A 27213-nucleotide genomic window follows, 5' to 3' on the forward strand; every position below is an offset into this window, starting at 1 on the left:
TTAAAAAATTATTGTATTAAATATTAATCTTACTCTCCTTAATTAACATAGTAATAGATAAGCTCTTCACTTTTGCTTTTATATATTCAGCAGCCTCAACCTGATCATCCATTTTCACTTCCCCAAAATGTAGGGTGTTAATTACTTGTAGCCAAGGCTTGGTCTTTCTTTTTACCCTAACTCCCGTAACTGAAGTCATACTTAAATATAGTTCAACTTCTATATTTAAACAAAGTATATATTGACTTCAGACAGAGGAAAACAGTAAGTACATATTTAAATAAAAGAAAAAAAAGTTTTGAAATTTAAAATGATAAAATATAGTGTGTTGATTTATAGCCTTGAAGTGGTCCCTAGCCACAGAGAAAGTCATATTTTTTAAAGCCACATTCTGATGAGATTTGATAGAATGTGTTTGTTTCAAGTACTTTTCCTTAAAAAGTTCAACTTCAAATATGTTTTTCAATATGGCAAAATGATAATAGAGACAAATGGTTTCATCGCTTAGTTTAACGAAGGAGGGAAGAGAGGAAAACGGTGATTACAGGTGATTCGGTACTTTTTCTAACTGAATGTGATGTACTGACAATCAGTAAAGGCAGGACATTTAAGAAGTGAGATTCAAGCTCACAAAAATGTTCAAAGAAGACAGGAAGCAAAGAATCCTGCATGATTCTTATAATCAGTAAATTTCAAGTTGACCCAAGCTGCCTTTGGCGATTATATGAGACAAACTGGCTATGAAATTATGGAGAAAGAGCCCTCTCGGTTTCTATCTAAAAACAAGGCATTGCAATCAAGCTACAAATAAAAACAGACTGTCTTCATTTTCCCCTCTTAGCAGAATTCAGTACTAAAACCATAGGTTTGTGAGAGTTTGAGAAACTACTGCCAAATTTGGAGGGAAGCTAAGTTATCTTTGTTTTATCCTTAAGAAGATCCTAATTTAAGAGAAAATTAATACATGGCTGCATCAAATGACCACATCATTGTAAATATGAAAATTTATTTAACAAAACCACCAAGTAATGAATCTCAACCCTTATGCATATGAAAACCGTATATCTGAACCAGTGATTTGAGTATATAATATATTTCAATGAAAATTCTACTGTATTAAGAAAAAAATTGCTTTATATCTGAACGGGCATATTGTTATTTTCTGGTGGTATTAGCAATTGTCAGATGTCCACAAGCTAGTTAAAAAATTTTATAAATACATATACATATTTCATTTACTCTGATACTTTCTTACACAAACAAACCAAAAACCCAAAAAAAAACTGCCCCCAGTTGGCCCTCCTTTCATCCTAAACTTCTGGAACTAGAAGGAATCTTAGCCACCATCAAATCCAACTCTGTCTTTCATAAAAGAGAAAGTTGAAGACAGAAGAAATTAAATACCTTGTCTACTCTAGAACGCAAGATTCCCAACTGTCAGTCCCATTTTCCATATCCGTTATTTAGACTAATATGTCTTTTTTTCCCCCCAATCTCCTGCTATCCACTACTAAAGTTGTTAAAAAGGAGAAATACTGGGTGATTGTTGAAACTTACAGTTTGCAACTTATGCATCACTATAAGCTCAGAGTCCTGAGTTTTCAGATTTAAAACCATCTAAGGGCTACCTCTTCAGAAGGAGCTTCTGTTTTCTCCTAAAATAAAGCAGCCCTTTCCACAATAGTAATACCTACCCCCAAGTCACTCTTTTTCTTTTTACCTCTACTTGATATTTTTTCAGAGCACTTATGTGTAAATTTTATTATTCAAAAGGCTATTTTGAGCGTTTCTGTAAATGTCTCCTCGTGTTCATGTTCACAAGTTTCTCTCGTTGGGAATCTCTAATGGGCGTTCCCTAAGTGGCTCAGCGGAAACGAATCTGACTAGCGTCCGTGAGGATGCGGGTTCAATCCCTGGCCTCACTCAGTAGGTTGAGGATCCAGCATTGCTCTGAGCTGTGGTGTAGTTTGCAGACCGGCTTGGATCTGACATTGCTGGGGCGATGCATATGAAGGCGTAGGCCAGAGGCTACAGCTCCAATCAGACACCTAGCCTGAGAACATGCAGATGCTGTGGGTGTCGCCCTAAAAAAAAGACAAAAGAAAAAAGAAATCTCTACACATGCACCCGCATGTTCATTGCAGCACTATTCACAATAGCCAGGACATGGAAACAACCCACATGTCCATCAACAGATGATTGGATTCAGAAGAGGTGGTATATATACACAATGGAATACTACTCAGCCATAAAAAAGGATGACATAATGCCATTTGCAGCAACATGGATGGAACTAGAGAATCTCATCCTGAGTGAAATGAGCCAGAAAGACAAAGACAAATACCATATGATATCACTTATAACTGGAATCTAATATCCAGCACAAATGAACATCTCCTCAGAAAAGAAAATCATGGACTTGGAGAAGAGACTTGTGGTTGCCTGATGGGAGGAGGAGGGAGTGGGAGGGATCGGGAGCTTGGGCTTATCAGACACAACCTAGAATAGATTTACAAGGAGATCCTGCTGAATAGCATTGAGAACTTTGTCTAGATACTCATGTTGCAATAGAAGAAAGGGTGGGGGAAAAAACTGTAACTGCAATATATACATCTAAGGATAACCTCACCCCCTTGCTGTACAGTGGGAAAATTAAAAAAAAAAAAAAAAGAAATCTCTAATGTATAATATTAGTTATCTTAGGATATGTGATCTTTAATATGAAGTGCCCTAATTATTGTTTTGTACAATATTTGTTTAGATTTTCTCACATGCTTAATCATTTTCTTTGCTCACCAATCCTCTTTGCCTATCAGTGTTTCTTCTGAGATTAGCTTCCTTATTCTTGACATACATTCTTACAGATATTCCTTTAGTAAGGATCTCTTATAAACAAAAGTTTCTTACTCCAAAAACACCTATATTTCATCTTCCTTCTTGGAAAAAAAAAATTCGCTGCAAAGAGAATTCCTCAAAGAAACTTTTAACATTTTGAAGACCATGTGTCTGGCTTTATTGATTACATTACTAAGACACACTTTGTTGTTATTAAGAAATTACCTGTCAGTCTAATTGTAGTTCCCTTATAAGTAATCTCTCTTTCTCCCTGTTTTTAGGATTGGTTTTTGGCCTCTGGTATACTATGTTTTCACTATCTTGGTTCTAGACATGGATTTGTTTTATTTATCCTATTTGAAATTTGAGGGGTGGGGAGTGCCTGAATTTGGGATTCGGTGTCTTTCATCATCTTTGGAAATTTTTCAGCCATTTATCCCTTTACCTACAGCTCCTCTTGTAACTTCTTTTATCTTCTCCTGAATCTTCAGTCGTGTGGTAGAACATCTCTCTCCATAAAATCTTTTGGTGGTATTTTCTCTAATTTGTTCAGATCTATCTCCTGTTTCCTGTGTGTCTCTACATTTTATTTCTAATATAAATCAATTTTAAAAAATTCTGGATGTTCCAGAATTGGTTTTTGTTTTTGACTTTTTTCCAATCAGACTTTTCAAACTGATGATCAGAACTGATAGTTTTAAATTTTCTGGAGTTCCTTGATGGCCTCGTGGTTTAGAATCTGGCTGGGGTACAGGTTTGATCTCTGGCCTGGGAACTTCAGTGTGCTATAGTCAAGGCCAGAAAAGTTTTTTAAATACAAATAAAATGTAATTTTACTTTTCTTTCCAAAGCTTACTATCACTTCTTTAAAGAAAGTTTTCCTTTACACCACACTCTTACAAGGGTAGCCCTATATATATTTCTGGAACCCTGGAGCCTCATCTTAAGTAAAATTGCTTGATCTACCCTCCTCACTAGTTGGTAAGATACAAGAAGACCGGGACCAAATTTTCTTGTTAATTACTCCACCTCTAGAGGCTAGAACGGTTATGTCCTATGACATGTGCTCAATAAACATGTAGAATATGAATAAATAGGTTCCACTGTGGCTCAGTAGTGATGAACCTGACTAGTATCCATGAAGAGGCGGATTCAAGTCCTGGCCTTGCTCAGTGGGTTATGTAACCAGTGTGGCCATAAGCTGTGGTGTAGGCTGGCAACCGTAGCTCTTATTCAACCCCTAGCCTGGGAACTTCCATATGCTATATATGCTGCCCTAAAATAGAAAAAAAAAATTGAATGAATAAATGTCCAGCACTATGCTACTTGTGTTTTTAATTATTTTTGTCAATTTTTTTTCCGGGGCCAGTGAGGCAACTAGTTTGCAGTTTGCATCACTCTAGGAATTAATGGTAATGACTGTTGTTACCTCAAAACGCTTGAAGGTCAAAAATAAACCAAAGGGGGAGTTCCCGTCGTGGCACAATGGTTAACGAATCTGACTAGGAACCACGAGGTTGAGGGTTCCATCCCTGGCCTTACCCAGTGGGTTAAGGATCCAGTGTTGCCGTCAGATGTGGTGTAGGTTGCTGATGCGACTCGGATCTAGCATTGCTGTGGCTGTGGTGTAGCCCAGCAAGCTGTAGCTCCGATTCGCCCCCTAGCATGGGAACCTCCACATGCTGAGAGTGTGGCCCAAAAAGCCAAAAATAAATAAATAAATAAATTATAAACCAGTGGGACTGAATCAAACTTACAAGCTTTTGCACAACAAAGAAAACCATTAAAAAAAAAAAGAAGACAACCTACAGAATGGGAGAAAATAGTTTTAAATGATAAAACCAACAAGGGCTTAATCTCTAAAATATACAAACAACTTATACAACTCAACAGCAAAAAAAACCAACAACCCAATTGAAAAATGGCCAAAAGACCTGAATAGACATTTCTCCGAAGAAGATATACAGGTGGCCAACAGGCACATGAAAAAATGCTCAACATCACTAATTATTAGAGAAATGCAAATCAAAACTACAGTGAGGTACGACCTCATACTGGTCAGAATGACCATCATTAACAAGTCAACAAACAACAAATGCTGGAGAGAGTGTGGAGAAAAGGGAACCCCCCTACAATGTTGGTGGTACAACCACTATGGAAGACAGTATGGCGGTACCTCAGAAAACTAAATATAGAACTACCATATGACCCAGGAATCCCACTCCTGGGCATATACTGGACAAAATTTTCCTTGAAAAAGATACATGCACTCTTATGTTCATTGCAGCACTATTCACAAAAGCAAAGACATGGAAACAACCTAAATGTCCAATGACAGATGAATGGATTAAAAAGATATGGTATTTATATATAATGGAATACCACTTAGCCATAAAAAGAACAAAGTAATGCCATTTGCAGCAACATGGATAGAACTAGAGACTTCCATACTAAGTGAAGTAAGTCAGGAAGAGAAAGACAAATACCATATGATATCACTTATACCTGGAATTTAATATGACACAAATGAACCTACCTACAAGAAAGAAACAAACTCATGGATTTGGAGAACAGACTTGTGGTTTTCAAGGGGGAAGGGGAGGGAGTGGGATGGACTTGGAGTTTGGGTTAGTAGATGCAAACTATTGCATTTGGAGTGGATAAGCAATGAGATCCTGCGGTATAGCACTGTAAACTATAGTCACTTGTGATGGAACATGATGGAGGATAATGTGAGAAAAAGAATGCATCTATATATATACACATATATATGCACATATATTGTATATATATGATATGTGTGTGTGTGTATATATATATATGTATGTATGTATGACTGGGTCACTTTGCTGTGCAGCAGAAATGGACAGAACATTGTAAATCAAAAATCAACTATGATAGAAAATATAAAAATCTTAAAAAAATGTTTGAACATCAATATTATTAAATCATTTGTTGCCTCTTCTATTTGAGTTTGCTCTCATCTCCACACTCTATACAAGTGCTGTATACACAACACTCGGTCATGCAATGTTCTCTCCATTAGTGACATCTAGGCAATAACATTTTTGACGGGGTTATTACAGAGGCCAGGTGTAGGAACTAAGATAAGTCTGGGGTTGGCTTCTAAGTGGAAGGTTAACATTAATTCAGCTGCTACTATCATTTTCATATATTCAATTTGATTGCAAATTTACCCCCCTCACCACAACCGGTACATATTAGTGGCCCAATTAATATTTGGTGACTAGATGACCTGAAGCTCTATGGGTATCACATGGGAAATACTTCCCAAGGAGGGACAAGCTGGATGCAGTTCTCTTCTGCTGTTAAGCACGCCATAGATGAACAGTGTACTGCCTGAGTAGCAGAATTTCGCAAATGATTGATCCTACACTGTGGCACAATATTTTGGCTGTGTTCCTGTACTGCGTTCTTTTAGCAAGCTTCAAATCAATAATAGGAGGGTTAATTCTGGAATCTTCTCAGTCCTTAAACTGCAGCTAACTGCTCTGTAAACAGAAAAGTCATCTTTATCTATCATCTATCTATCTATCATCTAATCTATCATCTATCATCTATCTATCTATTTACCTTTTAGGAAATAATGCTTGAGAGTATATATTTTATATGTGTAGTGTCTATACAGTTTATAAACATTTTTGCACATGGACAATAGTTTCTTGTTCAATTTTTTTCTTTTTTTTTTTCTTTTTTCTTTTTTTTCCCCTACAGAAGATCTGTGCCCTGGGCTCAGGACTTTTTTCTGTTTTCTTCCTTCATGACACTGTTTAGAAATACCGGGGATGTTTGCCATGATAAGAGGATGCCAACAAGGACTTGTCATAAGCAACTGCATGCAATTTGGATGAGTATGAGTTTGTGTGTGTGGATTTTGTCCTTGACATAATGTCTCTGCTAAATTACCGACAGGAGTTTGTGGCTGTTCTGAATATCAAGCCTTGAAATATACTTGTCTTTTCGATGTCTCAGTAGCCACAGGAGACACACTATATACTTTCTAACTTACTCTTTCCTTTTCAGACTCATTACTTGTCTCAAGTTATCTCTGTTATTTTTTTTTTACCCATCTGTTTGTTTCTTATTCTCTGCTTTAACTATACTTTCTTTCCCAAAAGGAAAAACATTTTTTCCAGTTATGTTTTTTGCTTACGATTTCACAAAGAGCAAGTACTATGATATACTGTTTTCCAAGGATAATGTAAGGATGATTCCATAGTTCAAATGATTCGAATCAAGAGTTTCTTCCCTCTTGTTTTCTTACACATGAGCGTCAGTGGATAGTTTCCCCCAGAAATCTTATTTATTTTCTTGAACTCCTTTAGTGCTAAAATAAAGATGTCTAATAATAATATAAATAATAATTACAATTTATCTTTTACCAATAATTTCAACACAAAGTATTGGACTTAAGCACAGGTGCACATACTCCTTTGCAAGTTTAAATATAATTTGTATCTCTCTTTGCTTAGTTTTGGGAGTAATTGGCCTTTTAAAAATATTTGCATATCACTTTCCTAAGCTTAGAATTAATTTTCATAATATCGGCTAGACCAATGTTTATCAAACTTTAACATACATGTGAATCACCTGAGGGTCTTGTTAAAATACAGACGCTGATTCAGAGGGCCTGAGATTTGGGACTTTTAAAAAGCTCTTGGGGGCTGCAGATGCTACAGTACACACTGCTCTTTCAATGCCAAAGTGCTTAATAGTGAAAGCAACAAAACAACTAAGACCTTGACTTCCTTTCTCATCACTACATCTGTTTCATCTACTGGAGAGTCCATTACATCCTAGGATTTAAGTAAATATTTATTAAGAGAGTCATGAGTTCCCTGAATCATCCACACAGCGTGGTGACGGAGTCATGGCGGACACTGCGTTCCCATTTTACAGACGTTCCAAAAAGTGTTATGATTTGCCGACAGATTACACAGTAGCAGAACCATGGCTTAATCTGATTCACTAGTTCCTACTAACAAAGGAGGGTAACTGCCCCCGTTTCCAGTCCCCGCTCTCTTGTTTTTCCTTGGAAGATGCCAAATGTTTCCAGTGATTTGGGTGTATGTAACCAGGCATTTGATTTCCATGAGTTTCAGACGTCACTGTCTAAGAGGAAGCAAGTTTATCTTTGAAGTGCTTCTCTATCCACTCATGTGGTCATACATAAAAGCCCTTGTAAAACTCTGCATGAATTTTCCCGGAGACCATTTGGGCCTGTTTCTTTTGGAACGGTAAAATTTGGGACTATCTTTGAGGTGGGAGGAAAATTTAAGGTTCCAATTTAAAAACTGGGATCCTTTCAGCATCATCATGTCCTAAAAAATTTCACAAAGTACAAAAATTCATGGAATATAATCACCTTGTTAAATTTGGAGCTGCAAAAACAATGTAATCAGGAAAGAACATGGAGCTCTCCTGTCAAGACTACGATTTAGGGGCTACTATTAGCAGCTTCTGTAAGTAGTGGGAGTAAATCATTTTCAAATGTTGGAAGCCAGTTAACTGTAATGAAATATAGTTGAATAACAATTAGTAATTCTACTTCAAAGTATAGTAATGGATGGAAAATAAACTTTCCAAAGAAGCACATTCATTGTGCGATTTTTTAAAAAAACACTTTAATTGTCAGGTCCCTTTTGATTCAAGGTGTTCTAAACCATATTTTAGCAGGACTTCTGACAGCTGGGAAAAATCCACCTGCTGAGTTACTACCTTTTAATTACCTGAATAAAGAACAAAGTGGAAAGCGTGAAAAACTTAAACAGAAAAAAATAAATATAAAGAGAGATATTACCCATGCATTCTAAGGTTAACTTAGCTCTTCCAAGTGTGAGAAAAGAAAACCTCACTTATTATTTATAGCTTTCCCTACCTCTTTGCCTTAACTCTCTCCAAGGCGAATAGATCTTAAGGAACCTCTTTTGCCCTGCTGAGTGGCAAATAAGATAATTCTGGAGAATGCAGGGGAGACAGGAGGAAATAAGAGGACTAAGCCATCGCTAAATTATTCCAAATAAGAAAATTAAGTGTGGCTTAGGAGAGGAAGGGATGGGCAGCCTGAAGATTGGTGACAGCTGCCAAAGATGGCGAGTAGAAGTAATTAAAATGAATCTCATAGGAAGTTTCATAAGGTGACAGATTGTGTAAGACCCCTATCCACCCAAACCAGGGTTTCTTGGTTTGAGCATATTGACATTGTGGGGACATTCCCTTGCATTCTACTGAGTTTAGCAGGCAGTGCTAGACTCTGCAGGCAACAGCACTCTTCCCTTTTATTTTATTTTATTTTTTTTGTCTTTTTGCCTTTTCTAGGGCTGCTCTCACAGCATATGGAGGTTCCCAGGCTAGGGGTCGAATCGGAGCTGTAGCCGTTGGCCTACACTAGAGTCACAGCAATGTGGGATCCGAGCTGTGTCTGCAGCACCAGATCCTTAACCCACCGAGCAAGGCCAGGGATCAAACCTGCAACTTCATGGTTCCTAGTCGGATTCATTAACCACTGCACCACAACGGGAACTCCCAGCACTCTTCCCTTAATTGGGACACCAGAAAATGTCTCTGGTCATGGCTACCTGGCTTCTAGGGAGCCACATCACTCTCTCATGAGAACCAATGATCTAATCTCAAAACCATTTTTCTCCTTTTTTAATTAAAAATTTAAAAAAATATTTTAATATAGGTCTACATCACTTCCCAGCGCTTACAGGGTTTAGGAGGTATACGTGCGTACTATATGAATTTACAGTCGCGTTCTCACCTGGATGGTTTCCTTGGATGTACGAGTTGGTCTCAGGGCAGCTCAAGGCCACAGCAGAGATTTCCAAGGGAGTCCAGTTACATTCAGATCCACCCTTGATGGTTTCTATCTAGAATATTTGCCCTAAAACACATGTCCAGCTGCAACTCAGTTTGAATTATCAACTCAGAATTGAGGCAACATTGCATTCCTATAATGACTGTGAGAGGCAAGTCAGTAGATATTGAACCGACAAGAGGTGTGATAACAGATCACATCAAATGTGGAATAAGAGTGTGGAAAACTCCTCAGTCGCACTTTTAGCTTTTCGCAGGTGAGAGAGTTAAGCAAGTATTCAGAACCAGCCATTTCCACTGAAAAGGCAGAGGGATCCAATGTTATAAAATCTTACTCTAATAAATTAATCCAGGGGAATCCATGTGAAATTCTAGATTGAAAATTACAGTTTAACCCCAATTCTCCATATATGAGATAATATGATAATATAAATTATATTATTTATACTGCTTCCTGGAAAAGAAAATCAAATAAAAATCAGGTATAAATAGATGTGTGCTGGTAAATGTTTTAAAAAGCCATATCTATATCTAGATCTAGATCTATATCTATAGTCTTATACATCTGCCAATTTCCGTGGTGTAAGTACTCCCACCCGGGCCAATTTGAACACTGACATTGTCCATGACATGACGTCACTCAAGGCAGGGCTAGAAATAAATGCACACAAACAGCTCTCTTGAGTCAATAGGTGCAGGCTCTAACATACTACTAGGTCTGAGGCAGAAGTGTCAGAGCTTGCTATGCTTCACCTGCTCCAAAGTGAAATTCCTCTTGGAAAGAGGAATGGTTGGAGGCTACAGTGTATATTCTGAAGTTTTTAAAACACTGACCCACCAGCCTCTTTGCCATTTTAAAACCTTCTTTGCTGGTGTCTGTTATCTTTCATTGTGCAGAATAATTGAGCCATTTTTATCATTGAAATCTCTGGAGATATTATCTGGCACAGACTAACTAGAAACACAGGGGCTCAGACAAAAATTTATTTTAGGAATGTAACGTATTATACTTAGAATGTTACACACCTAAAACACTGACATCTGAAAATACATGCATACATGGTATGTTGCCTTGCCAGTCATGATTAGAGCATGCCTCTGTGTACCATACTGAGCCTCCCAGCGAGACAAATAACAGAGACGACCTAGGAGTTTAGAGGATGCCAGGACTGCACTGTAATTATATGAGAACTCAATGCCCCAAAGCTCCGTGACTACAGACGACCATTTCACTTCATTCAAAGGAGCTTAAGAAAAGATGGGGAGATGTGTGGATTCTTGTATTTATAAGCATATGTAATCATGAGGGAGAGATTTGCTCTGAGTGTTTATAGAGAATCAAAAGATTCTGGTAGCGAGCTTTGGAAGGTTAGGTGGAGTGCACTTGAAGGAACTGAAGATGCCCGGATAGAGGCAGAATCAACCACATATCAGCACCCTGGCATGGGGACTGGAAAAGCTTAGGATGCCCAGAGCCTGTCCAGATCTTAGAGATCAGTGAAACCAAATCAGGACGAACAGACAGACAGCAGAAGGTGTGTACCCTGAAGGAACAAGAAAATCACAAGAAGCACCAGAGCAGCGAGGTGGTGTAGTCCTGCCTTGGCGATCCGAGGTGGGCTTCTGGACCACTGAGACCCCAAGGAAGGAGGGACGCTTTCTCACCCCAATCCCAAGACTCCTCGGAGCCAGGCTGGGCCCTCGAGGCTGCCTCCAACGTGGGGAAGTATGAGGCAAGCAAGTTCATCGTGGTCCCCCAAGCACACGTCCCTCAGAACTAGACCACGGGGCTGACAGGACAAGTTGACGAAGTAACCCTGTGTTAACTCAACTCTCGGGAGATGGAAATCCTGCTGGATTTCATTGCCATCAAGTAACTCTGAAAAATTCCATCTGATCCCTATTAAAGACGTAGGGGGAGCTAAGGGCTGAAGCTGGCAGTTATGAAACTCAGACCCCATGCAATTCCAACACCGATGAGCTTGTCTGAGGCCCAGGGTCAGTTTGCACCATATAAAAACACCCCCAAGGGTTTCGATGATAAAGTGGGGAGAGGCTGTCAGAGCACATAGTGCAATTCAGTGTAAAGAAAATTAAGACGTTGTTTTGGTTTTTTGTTGTTGTTTTGTTCTGTTTTATTTATTAAGGAGAATATGATGGAAAAAAATATTTTGTTACATACCTAAAATAATGAATATATATTATTGCAACGTAGTGCACGTGTGCATACACACACATACACACAATTGTAGCAAACATCTAACCTACTTATATTCTGATCTGCTGTATTCCAATGAAAAACACTGGTTTTACCCACTAGTTTGATTTCAGGATTTATTAATGGATACATACTTATATCTTGGAAATTGTATTATGTAAAACCTCCTGTTTCAAAGTGAATGGATCCTAAGGCTAAATTTTTCTGCACAATAAAAGAGTAGAGATACACACAGATATTTTGAAAGGGCAGGAATATTGGTGGGTCGACTCTAGAAATGATGAGAAAGACACAGGAAAACTGATTAGAGAGGAGGGGGCTGGATGATTAACACCTATCAGATTAAGAAGCACTTTGAGAAAGGAATAGATATGATTAAAATGGATTTAAGGGAAGTTTTTACCATATTAGAAGAATTTTAAAGCCATCCTTCTTCTGGCGAGTAGTGTGAAGCATTCCATATTATTAACATAGAGTAAAATTCCATATTATTCTTTACTACTTTGAAATAGCATATTTGGGCACCATAAAATCAAATTTTTTGTCTACAATCAGCATTTAAAAATACAGAATAGAATAGAAAATATCAGGGAGCACTACACGTAATATTATTTTGTAAAAATGTTGTTTTCATCATATGTGCACCTGCATATGTGAGTGTTTGTATGTGTACTGCACTGTAATATAAAATGAATTATTTCCCAAGGGTTGGAGTCAAAACAACTTAAAAGCCACTGGCCTAGAATACTCTTGAACATGTATCCTTTAAAAGCCACTGGCCTAGAATACTCTTGAATATGTATCCTAAGGGACACAAATCTTGATAGAAGAGTTATTTAGAACATAAAAAGTGGCAACTCTGAATAGCCTTAGACAAGAAAATGGATAAATAAACTACAGTGTTTTTATATCATGGAATACCAGACTGCAATAAAAAGGAATATAGTCCAACTATACAAAACAATATAGATAAATCTCAAAAACATGTCAAATGAGGAAACTTCCCACAGAAGAGCATGCATAGACTTAACACACTTCTATAAAGCACTAATAAAATCAAAATCAAAATATATAGCTTAGTGATATACACAGACATGTGAAAACTATTTTTTTAAAAAAAGAAAGGAGTGACAAATACATCAGAATAGTGATTACATCTTGGAGCTCGAAAGGACACAGATGTTTGGGGAACTGTGCTTTTTCCATTTCTTAACTGATGTGGACTGTACATCTGTCTGTTTTTTGTTATATTTTATGTGTACAGGTTATGTTCAGTCTCATATGTATATTTCATAATAAAGTTTTCTACAGTGAAATTACTGTTGCTAGAAAGACATTTTTTTATTTAATAATAGAAAAGTTACTTGTTTTGAATAGTTATTTTATATCCAAGTTCTTAAAGAATCCCTCAAAATTTGAAGAGCTTTCCAGGTAATTTTGGATGCGGTGTAGTTCTAGTGGTATAGTCATATCATCTATGGATAATAATAATTTTGTTTCTTCCTTTCTGCTATACTTCTCTTTGTTGCTATTGTTTTATGTAAAATTGTTTTATCTATAAGTTCAAGAAATATTAAAAACAAAAGGTTTTTTAATTAAAAAATACTTTATCATACATCATAAAGGAAATGACATTTTACAATTGGCTGTAAGGGAGATTATCCCTTTCGGAAACACGTATTTATTATAGGATAGTGTCATGAACTGAAATGCATACCTCAAAATTCATATACCGAAGTTCTGACCCCAGTACCTCAGAATATGACTGTGGTTAGAAAAGGGCCTTTGAAGAGGTGATCAAGTTAAGATAAGGTACTGTTGGATGGGCTTTAATTCAGTATGACTAGTCCTTCTAAGAAGAAGAGATTAGAGCACAGACATGCATGCACAGAGGACAGACCATGTAAGGACACAGTGAGAAGGCAGCCATCTGTCAACACCTCAACCTTAGGCTTCCAGCCCAAGAAGATAAATTTCCATTTTTCAGGTCACCTGATCAATGATACTTTACATCGTAGCCAAGCAAAACAATTCAGATTGTATATCCTTAGAGTCAGAAAAATCTCCACTTAAACCTGCTTCTACTTCCTGGACTATTGGTAGGAATGTCAATTGGTGCAGCCACTGTGGAGAAGCGCATGGAGGTTTCTCAAAAAACTAAAAACTGAACTACTGTACGATCCACCAATGTCAATCCAAAAAAACCCAAACACTCATTCGAAAAAATACATGCACCCCCATGTCCATAGAAGCATTATCAACAATTGCTAAGATATGTGGAAGCAATCTAAGCATTCATTAACAGGTGAATGGATAAAGAAGTGATACACACACACACACACACACACACACACACACACACACACACACACAGGAATAGTATGAAGCCATAAAAAAGAATGAGATTATGCCACATGCAGCACCATGGATGGACTTGGAGGGCATTATGCTAAGTGAAATAAATCAGATAGAGAAAGACAACTACAGTATATATCTCTTGTATGTGGAATCTAAAAAAATACAATAAACTAGTGAATAAAACAAAAAAGAAGCAGGCTCACAGATTTAGAGAACAAACTAGTGGTTACCAGTGGGGAGAGGGAAGGGGGGAGGGAGAGAAAAAGGGTTATTATTGGATTAAATGAAATCATATGTCTGAAAGTTTTGAAAATTGAAAAGCATTCAGGAATTTGAAGAATATTTCATTCAGTTAAAAAAACAAACAAACAAACAAACAAAAAACAAACCCTGGGAGTTCCCGTTGTGGCGGCAGTGGTTAACGAATCTGACTAGGAACCATGAGGTTGCGGGTTCGGTCCCTGCCCTTGCTCAGTGGGTTAAGGATCCGGCGTTGCCGTGAGCTGTGGTGTAGGTTGCAGACGCGGCTCAGATCCTGCGTTGCTGTGGCTCTGGCGTAGGCCGGTGGCTACAGCTCCGATTCGACCCCTAGCCTGGGAACCTCCATATGCTGTGAGAGCAGCCCTAGAAAAGGCAAAAAGACAAAAAAAAAAAAAAAAAAAAAAAAAAAACAAACCCTGGACAGCATAAACTATCTACATGGCCTGGGCTGCAATACTTGAGCTCTTCAATGCTTGGGTTTTAAAGGATGAGCAATAATAATTCCAACCAAAGGGAGTTATGAGAAAATATGCTGGCGTATTCATAGTAAATTTAGCTGTAATTAAGAGTTGTTGAATATTTTAAATGCTATTTCAACACATCTGAAAATGCATAAAAAATGTCTCCGTGAGGTCCAGTCATTTTACCCAATGGGGAAAAACTGCAGACAAAGATATGTACCACAAAATATTAGTCATGGTGTGGTTTATATTAATACAGAGTAGAAATAATCCAGATGTTTCCACATGGAATAACAGTAAAATAAGATGTAAGTATATATAGAATATTTTATAATTATTAAAAAGCACTGATAATATTCATAACACATTAATGGAAATGACAAAACCTTATGTTATGGTATGACCGTAACATTAAAATATGCCTAGAAAAAAGACTAAAAAGAGTGTGTCGAGATTATTAACATTGGTTGCACTTCCCAAAAAGCATAGGAGAGGAATATTTTTTCCTATTTTTTATGTTTTCTCTTCAACATTTACACAATAAACTCCTATAATGTTAAAACATTAACAAATAATTTAGTCCTGCTTTGTAGCACTGAGAACTATGCCTAGCCACTTATGACAGAGAATGATAGTGGGAGAAAAAAGAATGTATACATGTATGTGTAACTGGGTCACCATGCTGTACCATAGGAAAAAAAATTGTATTGTGGAAATAACAATAAAAAAATAATTCCTATTACTTTACTATTTATTTTGTTATAGGTATAGATACAGGTTATAGATATGTATATATTTCAGTCTATCTATCTAATCTCAGTTTAAAAAGGAAACCCAGAGGTAGGGACAGAATTCCCAATAAAAGCAATGACATGGTCTTTATGCCCTTCTGACATTTGAAAATGCAAGCTCTCCAAGGACAAGCAGTATAGCTTTAAAATCTTTTCGAATCACAAAGAACTCAGCTTATTGAAATACCCTGTGTGGTTGTTAATAAATGGTTGAATGCATTCATGAATTCATTATATAAAATATGAATATGACTAAGTATTTAACAAACAAGTATTTGTAATATAGACCTGATAAAGTACTCTCGTAAAGGACTCTTATAGCTTTTTTTACTCTATATTCTTTTGTACTTTGACCTAATATTATGTGCATGTGTTAACTATCCAAAACTAAATAAAATTTAACTGTAAATATCTAAAAATGTTAGTCGTATTTTTATAATACAAAATAGAATTCAGATCTGTTTCGATAATTTATATGGCATAGAGTATAGTCATGGTGGGACTTAATCCTTTGGAGAAATATTCCACTCAAGTCAATAAAATTTTATTAGGCACCTACTGCGTGACAGACTCATATACTATAAACTCTAGAGATACAGTGGGTCTTCAAAGGAGAACTATGCATATTCCAAGAAATGAGAATAACACACACAAAAAGAGGCAGCTCCTATTAATAGAGTCTAAGTATCGACTGTATTATCTACTATAGAATATAAACACTTTATCACAAAATTTGAACTATCCATAGCCATATTTCTTAAATAACTTAATTTGAATCATTCACAAGTTTTTATTAATTTCCAATGGCTACATAAATGAAAAATACTTTATTATTTTTATCTCCTTTCTATTTATTAATTATTTATAAACGTAGGATTTATCATCATGATGTGATATTAGATCTTAAGTAAAAATAAATAATATCACAATGTAATAGGAAAGACCAAAAAGTAAGTAAATTATTTCACATAAAAATTGATGGCAATTTATCAGCACATTAGTACTTGGGCTTTTAGGAGTGAGAAAGTAATCAGAAGGAAAAACATTATTACTGTTTGTTTTGCTAAGAGTACAAGAGTAAAGTTGAATGGTGTGAAAAATTATTAGTCATCAAACACATTACTAATTAAAACTTTTTCACAACTTGATATCTGAATAAGTAGTTAAATAGAGTAAGACTTAGTTCAATTAGGAATTTCCCTATTTATGCTTCTTTACAGATGTGTTGTTTTGAAAAATGAAGAATGTGATAATACTACAAATTTCAAATTATTTTTCAATCATGCCAATCTTTGCACAATTGCTAATTGTTGGACCCATCATTGATAAGAAATGTCAAGTATTGCCTTTTGTTTCCATTTCCTCGATATTTTCAGGTTGCAGAACAGAAAAAGTCATTATAATGGACTGATTCTTTTCACATACTATTTCATGAGCTATACATAAGGACCATGCTACATGTTAAGTGAACTGAAAATTTCTTATCCAAATGAAGATGTCATTTGGTGGGCAAGTTAAACAATAAATACGGAAATGAAAATATAATCAAATTAAATGTAAGTGCTGTGAAAAATAAGAGCAGATGGTAATGAAATAGGAAAAGAAGTGAGGATGAGCAATCTCTTGGTGAGACCTCATCTCCAAGATGAAGATCTGTGAACGGAAACCTTAAGATTCAGAGCTCGACCCAGTGTGACCAAGTTTTACGGCCAAGGGGTGACGCACCATGACGAAACTGGAGGTGTCAGGAGGGCCAGATCCTACCAATTTGATTTAGTTTGAGATACAAGAGGAACCCAACGGAGGCTCCAAGAATGTAGGTGCCATGATTGAATTTATATTTTTAATCCATTGCTCTTGACTGCTTTAGGGAATAATTTAGCTAAGAATGGGAGAATGGAACAAGAATGGACAAGAATGGAAGTAAGGAGAGCAGTAAGGAGGTTCTTATAGCAGTCCAGACAAGGTATGGCAGTGGCTTAAACTAGAGTGGTAGCCAAGGGCATGGAAAGCTCTGAACATATGTTGATCAGTGTTTGCTGATGGATTAGATACAGAGATAATGAAGAAGAGGCCGAAATCAGGCAAAACTCCTAGATTTCTACTTGAACAAGCTGGCGAATGGTGGTGTCCTTTACAAACATTAAGAGGAGGAGGTTTTGAGAGCAGATGGTGGGATCCATCGATCAACACGAGATGGGTGAAGTCTGAAGTGCTGGAAAATAGGCAGGCGAAGACACTACACAGGAGATGAGACATGCTAAGAAGAGAAGGCTGAGATGCAGACAGTATCAGAAGATCACGTACCATATTTATTCCGGTAGTCTGCCCACATAACTATCCACCTTGCTACAGTATGAACCGTCTAAAAATTGGTATATTTCATATTCATCGCTATTCCCCAAATTTCTGAGGTTCACTGTTTAATAAAAGTATGTATAGGAGTTCCCTTCTCGGCTCAGTGGTTAACGAACCTGACTAGGATCCATGAGGACATGGGTTCGATCCTAGGCCTTGCCCAGTGGGCTAAGGATCTGGCGTTGCCATGAGCTGTGGTGTAGGTCGCTGATATGGCTCGGTTTCTGCGTTGCTGTGGCTGTGGTATAGGCCAGCAGCTGCAGCTGCAATTCGACCCCTAGCCTAGGAACCTCCATATGCCACAGGTGTGGACCTAAAAAGCAAAGGAAAAAAAAAAAAAAAGGATTCATAAATGAATGAATACTGTGAGCTTAAACCTCAGGCTTGAACGTGCACATCTGTAATTGTACCATATGAGAATTAAAACGTTACAAATGTTTAGACTTTTTTTGTGTGCTGCCAAACAGCTGTGTCAACTCCTAAAATCGAGATTAAGATCTGGAAAATATTTTTTAAGTCACCTAATAAAACTCCTCTTTTCCTAGGTCGGGAAACTGTAAACTGGAGTTCAGACAGAGTTACTCAGGATTATGTTTGTTGGTGCCAGAGTTAGAAATGGAACCCAAGTGTTCTTCCTCTACAACGAGTGATCATTCTACTGTTCCATATCCTTCTGATCAAAATCATGTAAAAATGGCTCAACCCGTTTGCATGGTATAGATATAATTAAAGTTTCATAGAAGATCACAGACACTGTTTAAATTATAGACTTGCTTATGAAATAAATTTGCCTTGAAAATAACAAAATGGGGAATACTAACACACCACTTTTTAATTTACTCGCTCAAAGAACTTCATAAATTAAAGAGAAAAACACCCACATACACATGAAATGACTAAATGTTTTTTGGTTTCCAAGGAATTCTCTCACCAGGCCTTAGCGTAGAGGCATTTATGATGGAAGATGAAGTCACTTGAAAAAAAGAAAACACTGGTTCTTTGGAATCTATGGAAAAGCAAATGTGTGTCAAGATGCTGCTGACTCAATCAGACCACAGTCACCATAGGAGAATATTCTGCAGTGTTCCTAGACTTCTGAATACCCATGACATTTTCCCGGAGGAAGACGATGCCTAAATGACAAAAATGAAAATCTGCACAGCATAAACACGGTTAAGAGGCGCACCGCAGCTCCTGGGTTTCCAGCCCAGAGTTGATAAAAACCTATGTCACAGATGATATAAATTGTTCCTGAGAAATGGAACACTTTAGTCTCACTCTGTCATTTATGAAGAGCTTTTAAAATATCCAAGTCTTCCTCCAGGGCTTAAAAACACGGTCAGTTTGGAAATCCATGAGGACTTGTGACACACTTAGAGAGAGCGAAGCCCTCGAATATCGCCACTGGACAGAGTTCTTGCAAATATGCTGGGCATAGTTGCAGAAAAGAACCCTGGCTCTCCCCACACCGACCTATGCTTTACAGCGACAGCAAATTCAGACGATTTGCACATCTGGAAGGGGAGGCTGTCTGTAGGAAGAAATGAGTAGCCTCTTGTGGAAGAATTAATCCAAAGGGGATGGAGTGTGCATACACAAGAACGGGCCAAGCATATTAGCACCACCATGAATTCACAGTTTCCAACCTCCATCTGGAACTACAAGGTGACAGGAAGCCTATGCTGCTTCCCTGTCCAGAGTTCCTCCCAACCCTCCACGACAGCTGTCACAAACGCTGCTCTCCTGGAGCCTCTCGGTCCCACCCTCACCCTTTCTCCCCACCAATTATTTCCCTCCCAACTCAGAAAAACCAAAGAAGCCGTCAGGTACCAAAACCCACAGGTCACCGCTGCTCAGGTAAGTAAACCTGCTGACGACCACAGTCCTTTTTTTTATGCTTTACGTCCATTTCCATAGAAATGGCATCCTTCTTCCTCTTCCTTTATAATCAACTCCACAATAAATTGTTGCAGAATGTGCTGCATTTCACCTTTTGGGGGCCACTCACCCGCTGGTTTTCTTCTTTTTTTCCTGTATCTTTGGTCTCTCCATCTTTACCAAATCTTCCCTGGCAGCCTTTAAAGACCTTCAGATTTGCCTCATCTTAAAGGAGCAAATGAACAAAAGCTAAGCAGTTGTTCCTCTTACCTTAGCTTGCTAACCCCCAATTCTTATTCGTGGTTACCCTGTCCTTCCCAGACAAGCTGCTCAGACAAGGTGTTCCCACCTCTTGCTTATTTCCATTTTCTCGCCTCTGTTTACTTCTTAATCCATCCCAATGGCTTTCAGCCGCACCTCCCTTCTGATCGAGCCCACTTTTACATTACCAGTGACTTCTTCTTTCTTTTTTTAGGGCTGCACGTGTGACATACGGAGGTTCCCAGGCTAGGTGTGAAATCGGAGCTACAACTGTCGGCCTACACCACAGCCACAGCAACGCCAGATCTGAGCCGTGTCTGCCACCTACACCACAGCTCCCGGCGAAGCTGGATCCTTAACCCACTGAGCGAGGCCAGGGATTGAACCCTATCCTCATGGATACTAGTCAGGTTCGTTACCACTGAGCCACCACGAGACCTCCATCAGTGACTTCTGTAGAGCAAAATCCAACAGATACTTTTCATCCCTTCTCTTGCTTGAAGTATTATCAGCAATCAAAACGGAGAGCTGTTCCCTTTTTCTGAAAAGAACTTGCTTGCTTGGCTTTCTTGACCCCAGGTTCTTTGCCCCACCACTTTCCCGTCCCGTATTTCTAAGCCCTCTTCCCCTCCGCCTCCACTGACAGCACTTCATGTTAATGGCCGTCAGGGTTCAGTCCTAGGATGTCTTTTCCCCTCATCCTGTGTGTATTATCTAATCAAGTCCACCTACGCTGACAAAGTGAGTGTCCTCCCGCAGTCCTGGCTGAGGACTCCCGAGTTTCACCCCCATCTTGGAATTGGCTGTTGAATACCAGACCCATTTCCCATCTATCGCTAAAGTCTCTAGCTGCAGAAAGCAACCCACATTTATTTTTCAAACACTGGATTTATTACCTCCACCCCTTCCCGGAGCTGTCAACACAATTGTTATTGCTCATGTCAATAAAGAGAAGCACAAGCGACCACGTTAATCCAGCCAGGAACTTGAGACTCACTTGACTCCTTTCAGCCTTGGCAGCCTCAGAGCCAAACACATGGCCCAAAAAAATTCTCCTTTCTAAAGAGCTCTAGAATCGGTCTGCTTTTGCCCCAGTTTCAATTATTGTTCAACTGCTCTACTCTAATAGCTTCTTAATTGGACTACCCTTGTGATTTCATTCTCAGAAATGTGGGCAGACTGAGCTTTTATTTATTTATTTATTTATTTTTTTTTTTTTTTTTCTGTCTTTTTGCCATTTCTTGGGCCGCTCCCGCGGCATATGGAGGTTCCCAGGCTAGGGGTCGAATCGGAGCTGTAGCTACTGGCCTATGCCAGAGCCACAGCAATGCTGGATCCGAGCCGCATCTGCAACCCACCCCACAGCTCACGGCAACGCCGGATCCTTAACCCATTGAGCAAGGCCAGGGATGGAACTGGCAATCTCATGGTTCCTAGTCGGATTCCTTAACCACTGAGCCACAACGGGAACTCCCAGAGTGAGCTTTTAAAATGTAATTTCTACTGTACACTGCCCAGAAGTCTAAATTTTTTTTTAAAGTTTCACTACATGTATTTGCTTCTAAAAATAATAGTGTTTTATTAATGTACTTAAATTTTTATACATGCACTATATATTAGATATTCCTCTGGAACTAGCATTTTTAACTAAACATCTTTTTTTTTTTTTTTTTTTTGTCTTTTTTTTTTGCTATTTCTTGGGCCGCTCCCGCAGCATATGGAGATTCCCAGGCTAGGGGTCGAATCGGAGCTGTAGCCGCGGGCCTACACCAGAGCCACAGCAATGCGGGATCTGAGCCATGTCTGCAACCTACACCTATACCATAGCTCACGGCAACACCGGATCGTTAACCCACTGAGCAAGGGCAGGGACCGAACCCGCAACCTCATGGTTCCTAGTCGGATTCGTTAACCACTGCGCCACGACGGGAACTCCCAACATCTTATTTTTTAAATGTTATTCTCAAGAATTCGTAAGCTCCAAGGCATTTTTTTCCCCAACTGATGAATAGGGTTCCATTGTCTGACTAAAGCAGGCTTTCTTATTCATCTCTCTGCTGAGAACTATTCTGTTACTCCATGTTTTCATTGCAACGAATGATGCTGTGATTAAGTTTCTTGAAAACGTCTCTTGTGCATATGTGTGAGGTCTCTTTTAAATAGATACCTAGAGGGAAATTGCATGGTCATGGGGATTGCATTTTTTGCGATTCACTAGATACTGCATCAATGCATGGGGTGATATGTTCCACCTTTAGGATAAAGGTTATCTGGAAAGAAAGGGAGGGAGGGAGGAAGAAGGCATGTGGGTTTGGTTCTTCCAAACCTGTGAAGCAAATGTAAACACAGACTTGATCATGCCTATAGAGGCATCTAATGTATTACTTTTTAAAATTATTTTGTACTTTTAGAATATTACACAATGTCAAGCTTTCAGTGTTTGTTTGTTTGTTTTAATTATTTTAGAATAAAAATCCAAACCTTTTACTGTGACTTACAAGGCCTGCCTTGATCTGGTTTTCATTGGTCTTTCCAGCCTCATTAAAGAAAGCACATTGCTCTTAACTGACTTCTTCAAAGACCAGTTGCTTTCTGAGAATGCGGGGTTTTCACACACTCCCCTCTGCTCAAGATGCCATTGCCTTTCCTCTAGTTTCGCCCACGGTCACTTATTTAATTCCTTCTCAGCTCTCAGATCTCAGCCTAGACATTACATCTTCACGAAGTCTCTGCAGACCCTCTCAGGGCATTTAATTTCCCCTCATTATAGTCTTTACTTCCTAGTTTTGCACTTCCTTTCCAACTGTAATTACGTCTTCAATTATGTCTTTAGACCATAATTTACTGACTGACTTACTGTTTGCATCTATTGCCCTCCTTAGACCCTAAGGGACCCTTAGGACAGAAGCTGTGTCTGTCGCATCCAGAACTCTATTTCCAGCACCTGGCACAACATCGAGAACATAGGTGTTCAATTAAGAGTCCCTGGAGAATGAAAGTGTCAGAGAAGCATTTGTGACAGTGCTAGGAAGAATGTGCTGGATGCTCCAGGTCCGCTCCCAACCCTCAGTAGAAGTATGGAAATCTAGGGCAAGAGAATGATATTTAAAAGAAATAATAATAAAACAGGAATCACACTGCCACAGATCCGTGAGATACAGAGAGCATAAAGCAGCAAGAACTTGTGGCCCATAATAAATACACATGGTTCAGACTGATGTTAAGTCTACTTCCCCCCTTTTTTTTTTTTTTTCTTCGTCTCTTTTGCCTTTTTCTAGGGCCATTCCCAAGGCATGTGGAGATTCCCAGTCTAGGGGTAGAACTGGAGCTGTAGCTGCCGGCCTACACCAGAGCCACAGCAACTTGGGATCTGAGCCGCATCTGCAACCTACACCACAGCTCGCAGCAATGCTGGATCCTTGACCCACTGGGCGAGGCTGGAATCAAACCTGCAACGTCTTGGTTACTAGTCAGATTCGCTAACCACCGAGCCACGACAGGAACTCCTAAGTCTACTTCTCATATTTGGTGTGATCGCTGGCGCAAGGTGGAACAAGAACGGGCCACACACAGATCTGAGCCACAAGCAAGACCAGCCCGATCTGGAATCAAACACTAGACTTTTGAGAGACAGGTGAGGTCACCGGGAAAATCAGAGAAGTAACCAGTGTGGAAGAATATCTTAGGAGCTCTCGACACTTTATAATCCCTTGTGAGAAGGTAACAATTTATCACAGAACGGGTAGAGGCAGACTCAGAGAAATAAAGAATGATTACTCTCATTGCTGTCCTATCATGCCAACACTTGACTATTTTGTCACTGGATCCCAAAATGTAGACTACATAAATGAAATCATTTCATAATTCTATGCAACGTGGCAGAGCTGGAAATCCTAGGTATATGCTATGAGTGTCACCTAAAATACAGAAATGTGAAGTGTGTTAGATCTTTAAATAAGGGCAGATCTAAGGCAAAGAGCATTTAAGTTTTGCCAACAATCTTTGGCTTTTAATAAAAACAGCTCTTTTTAACTTTTATAAGTTTTCAGTTGCCATGACTTATCTACATCCTAAGAAAATACTTTATTTATGCCATGAATATGTACGGAGCTGAATAAAACATATAGAAATACCTTTCCCTTCAAAAAATTATTTTTTAAAAAGGGGTTATTTTGTCTACCTGATCCAAAAATCCCTGAATTGACGGCATCCCCATATTTTAGCTAGTTGTTTTAGTTATTCTATTAATTATTTCATGGCCAAAATTCCATGTTTGAATATAAATGTGGCCTAGATAATGAAAATATAAGCCATCTGAAGAAGCAGCTCTTTAAATCCATCAAATCTCACACCTTCTGCTCCTACCCCAGAGCTGTTATGAAACATATTACTTCTCTGACCTCCTAAGACATTCCTTGGGGCCAGTACTGTAGAACCCATAATTCACTCAAAAGCCAAAGTTATTGTCAAGGCAGCATTTATATTCCCAAGAGTCTTGATAAATAATTCATTGAATGCATTCATTTCCAGAAAATCCACTTGGCTATGAACCTGGTTCTTCTTCAAGACAATGCAAACACTGCCTCAAAATTGAAGAGCTCGTTCTGCTTAGCCCAACTATTGGGACAGCTGAGGTAGAAAGGCACATTTTAGTCTATAAACATTGAAGTCCATTGTAAATGCCTGTTTACTTGCCAATGTACTGCTGTCTTCCAGAGCAGCCTTGGCAACCACAGGGCAGGAGAGGCAGGGAGAGAACTCACAGAAGGAATAGAAGTCTGTGGTCCTACAAGCAGGTCCTGGCAGTGCCCCAGGGAAAAGGCGAAAAAACCCCAGGTGGCTGCAGTGGAGGTGAAGGCGATCCAGCATCAGCATCTCACCTATTGCCTCCTCTCCAGCTGACAGGCAACCCCGTCTTCTCGAAATCCCCTCACAGAAAGTGAAAGTAACAACCCTTGTCACCTGTCGTTTAAGCAAGCAGAATGGTCTCGTGAAGCCTACTACATCTTTCCACAAAAATAATGGTCGTCCGTGTAGCTTTGGCACATTGCCAGCATTTTCACTGGGCACTGCCCTCTTCTTGCCATTCCTGGCCACCTAAACTCTGGCATCTGTCCTTCCTGGTTACCACAGAACTACATGCTGGACCAGCCGATGTGGTCTCTTGGGTCTGGAGACTTCTGCCTCAGAGTCACTCTTGGGGCACAAGAGCCTTGGGGAAGGCTAGGGAGCCGTGTGCCTAGCACCCCACGCCCCTGACAGTGACAGCCAAGGGAAATCGTGGCCTCTTTGCTGAACTTGACACAGTTAAAGTATCTGAGCAATCATTCTTTTCAATATTCCATCACTTCTATTTTGAATACAAGTCACACGAGGGAAGAAATTATATCTTTCTTGCTCACTATCTGCCTGGAATGTGGTAGCGATTTAAGAAACAAGTGCCCAGGGAATTAATGCCCAGGGGATGACCAGATGGACGGATGGATGGATGGGAAAAGGATGGGTGATGGGCAAACACCTTCTCATAGGTCTTCGTGTCCCATAGAGTTCAATATTATTTGAAATGAATCACCCCAATATCCCTGCAAGATGACATGAAGATACATGGTAATTACAGAAAGAAGAAGGAAGCCTTGTTAAAAGCGTCACTTGACTCCACTCCATTTCACGTAGTGATGATATAAAAGAAAGAAAGGTCCTTTAGGGCCTCTGTCCTGATTAACCTCACTAGGATTCCGAAACTGAATGTTATTTGCATTATGTAATCTTACAATTTTCAATTCTAGTAAATTACCATGTGAGCCTGTCATCAGAGCGGAGGAAACTATTTGTAGTTTCACTGGGATCTGCCTTGTCAATCACATCTCTAAATACAAGTACAATCATCAGTGTTTTAGTCCATTTGCAGACTTTGTTCCACAGACTGTAAAGGGCAGGGAAGGCGTTTCACGAGTGAAGACGTGGCAGGGGCCGGGTGCGTGGGGAAGGACAGACAGGTCACTTTTTCTCGGGCTTTCATATTCTGTTTGTGGGGCGGCAACATCATTAGAACTTCGCCTTTGAAAATCTAAAACATGGATTAGTTCTCTCCCAGATGCCTCAGCGCTTCTACCATATTAGCTTTGTCGGCATTTGGAGGGAAAACAACTTCTAAGGCATTTTCTTTTACTGATTTATTTATTTGTTTTTGTCTTTTTGCCATTTCTAGGGCCACACCTGTGGCATATGGAGGTTCCCAGGCCAGGGGTCCAATCGGAGCTGTAGCCTCGGGCCTACACCACAGTCACAGCAACTAGGGATCTGAGCCACATCTGTGACCTACACCACAGCTCATGGCAACGCCGGATCCTTAACCTACAGAGCAAGGCCAGGGATCGAACACGCATCCTCATGGATCCTGGTTGGGTTGGTTAACAGCTGCGCCACGATGGGAACTCCATTCTACGGCATTTAATTTTCTGTGACCTTGAAGCTACTTGTAAATATACATTTTTTTTCTTTTTTGACAAGGCGTCCCTGATAATAATGTGATCCTGTGCTATGAAAATAGGTGCCCCGGTTGAAGAGACATAGGCAACATTCTAGGGCAGGCAAGGTCCAAAACCTTATTATTATTATTACAAGTATTACTTTACCTCAGTAGTACTAGTTTGAGGCAACGCGTTTCATGGAAAATGTGGACCCTTACACATAGATAAACACTGCCAGATAATTTCAGGGACATTGAACAGACATTCAAAAACCAAAGAAGAAAGCTGCCAGACTCATTCCTAACACTTCTTTCAGGGTTACTGGTACTTAGGAGATCAGGTTTTTAAAATTGTTTGCATCGTCTCCCATTTGTCAGAAGGCATGCTAAAGATTTTTGCACCAGCACAGAGAGAGCAACAATAAACAAGCAAGAAACACAACCTAGGTTACCATGAGGAAAAAGAAAAACGAGTGATATGCT

The 27213-nt window shown here is 39.0% G+C and overlaps 1 protein-coding gene and 1 long non-coding RNA gene across 50 annotated transcripts in view; both read right to left on the bottom strand.

The window, feature by feature from the left end:
• The window catches only part of TMTC2 (transmembrane O-mannosyltransferase targeting cadherins 2), a 949512-nt gene that overhangs the window by 513084 nt on the left and 409215 nt on the right, over positions 1-27213 (bottom strand). The window lies entirely within an intron of this gene.
• Positions 6908-14261, bottom strand: LOC146403600 (uncharacterized). The gene is made up of 2 exons (XR_014804586.1): positions 12670-14261; positions 6908-12627 (listed from the first exon to the last, which is right to left on the bottom strand). It is a non-coding gene; the product is annotated as an uncharacterized LOC146403600 (long non-coding RNA).

Source organism: Sus scrofa, chromosome 5 (genome assembly GCF_054392235.1).
Source record: "Sus scrofa isolate SSC_HxYL_T2T_F1_AM1 chromosome 5, Sscrofa_HxYL_maternal_Yorkshire_Landrace_v2.0, whole genome shotgun sequence".
Taxonomy (NCBI): domain Eukaryota; kingdom Metazoa; phylum Chordata; class Mammalia; order Artiodactyla; family Suidae; genus Sus; species Sus scrofa.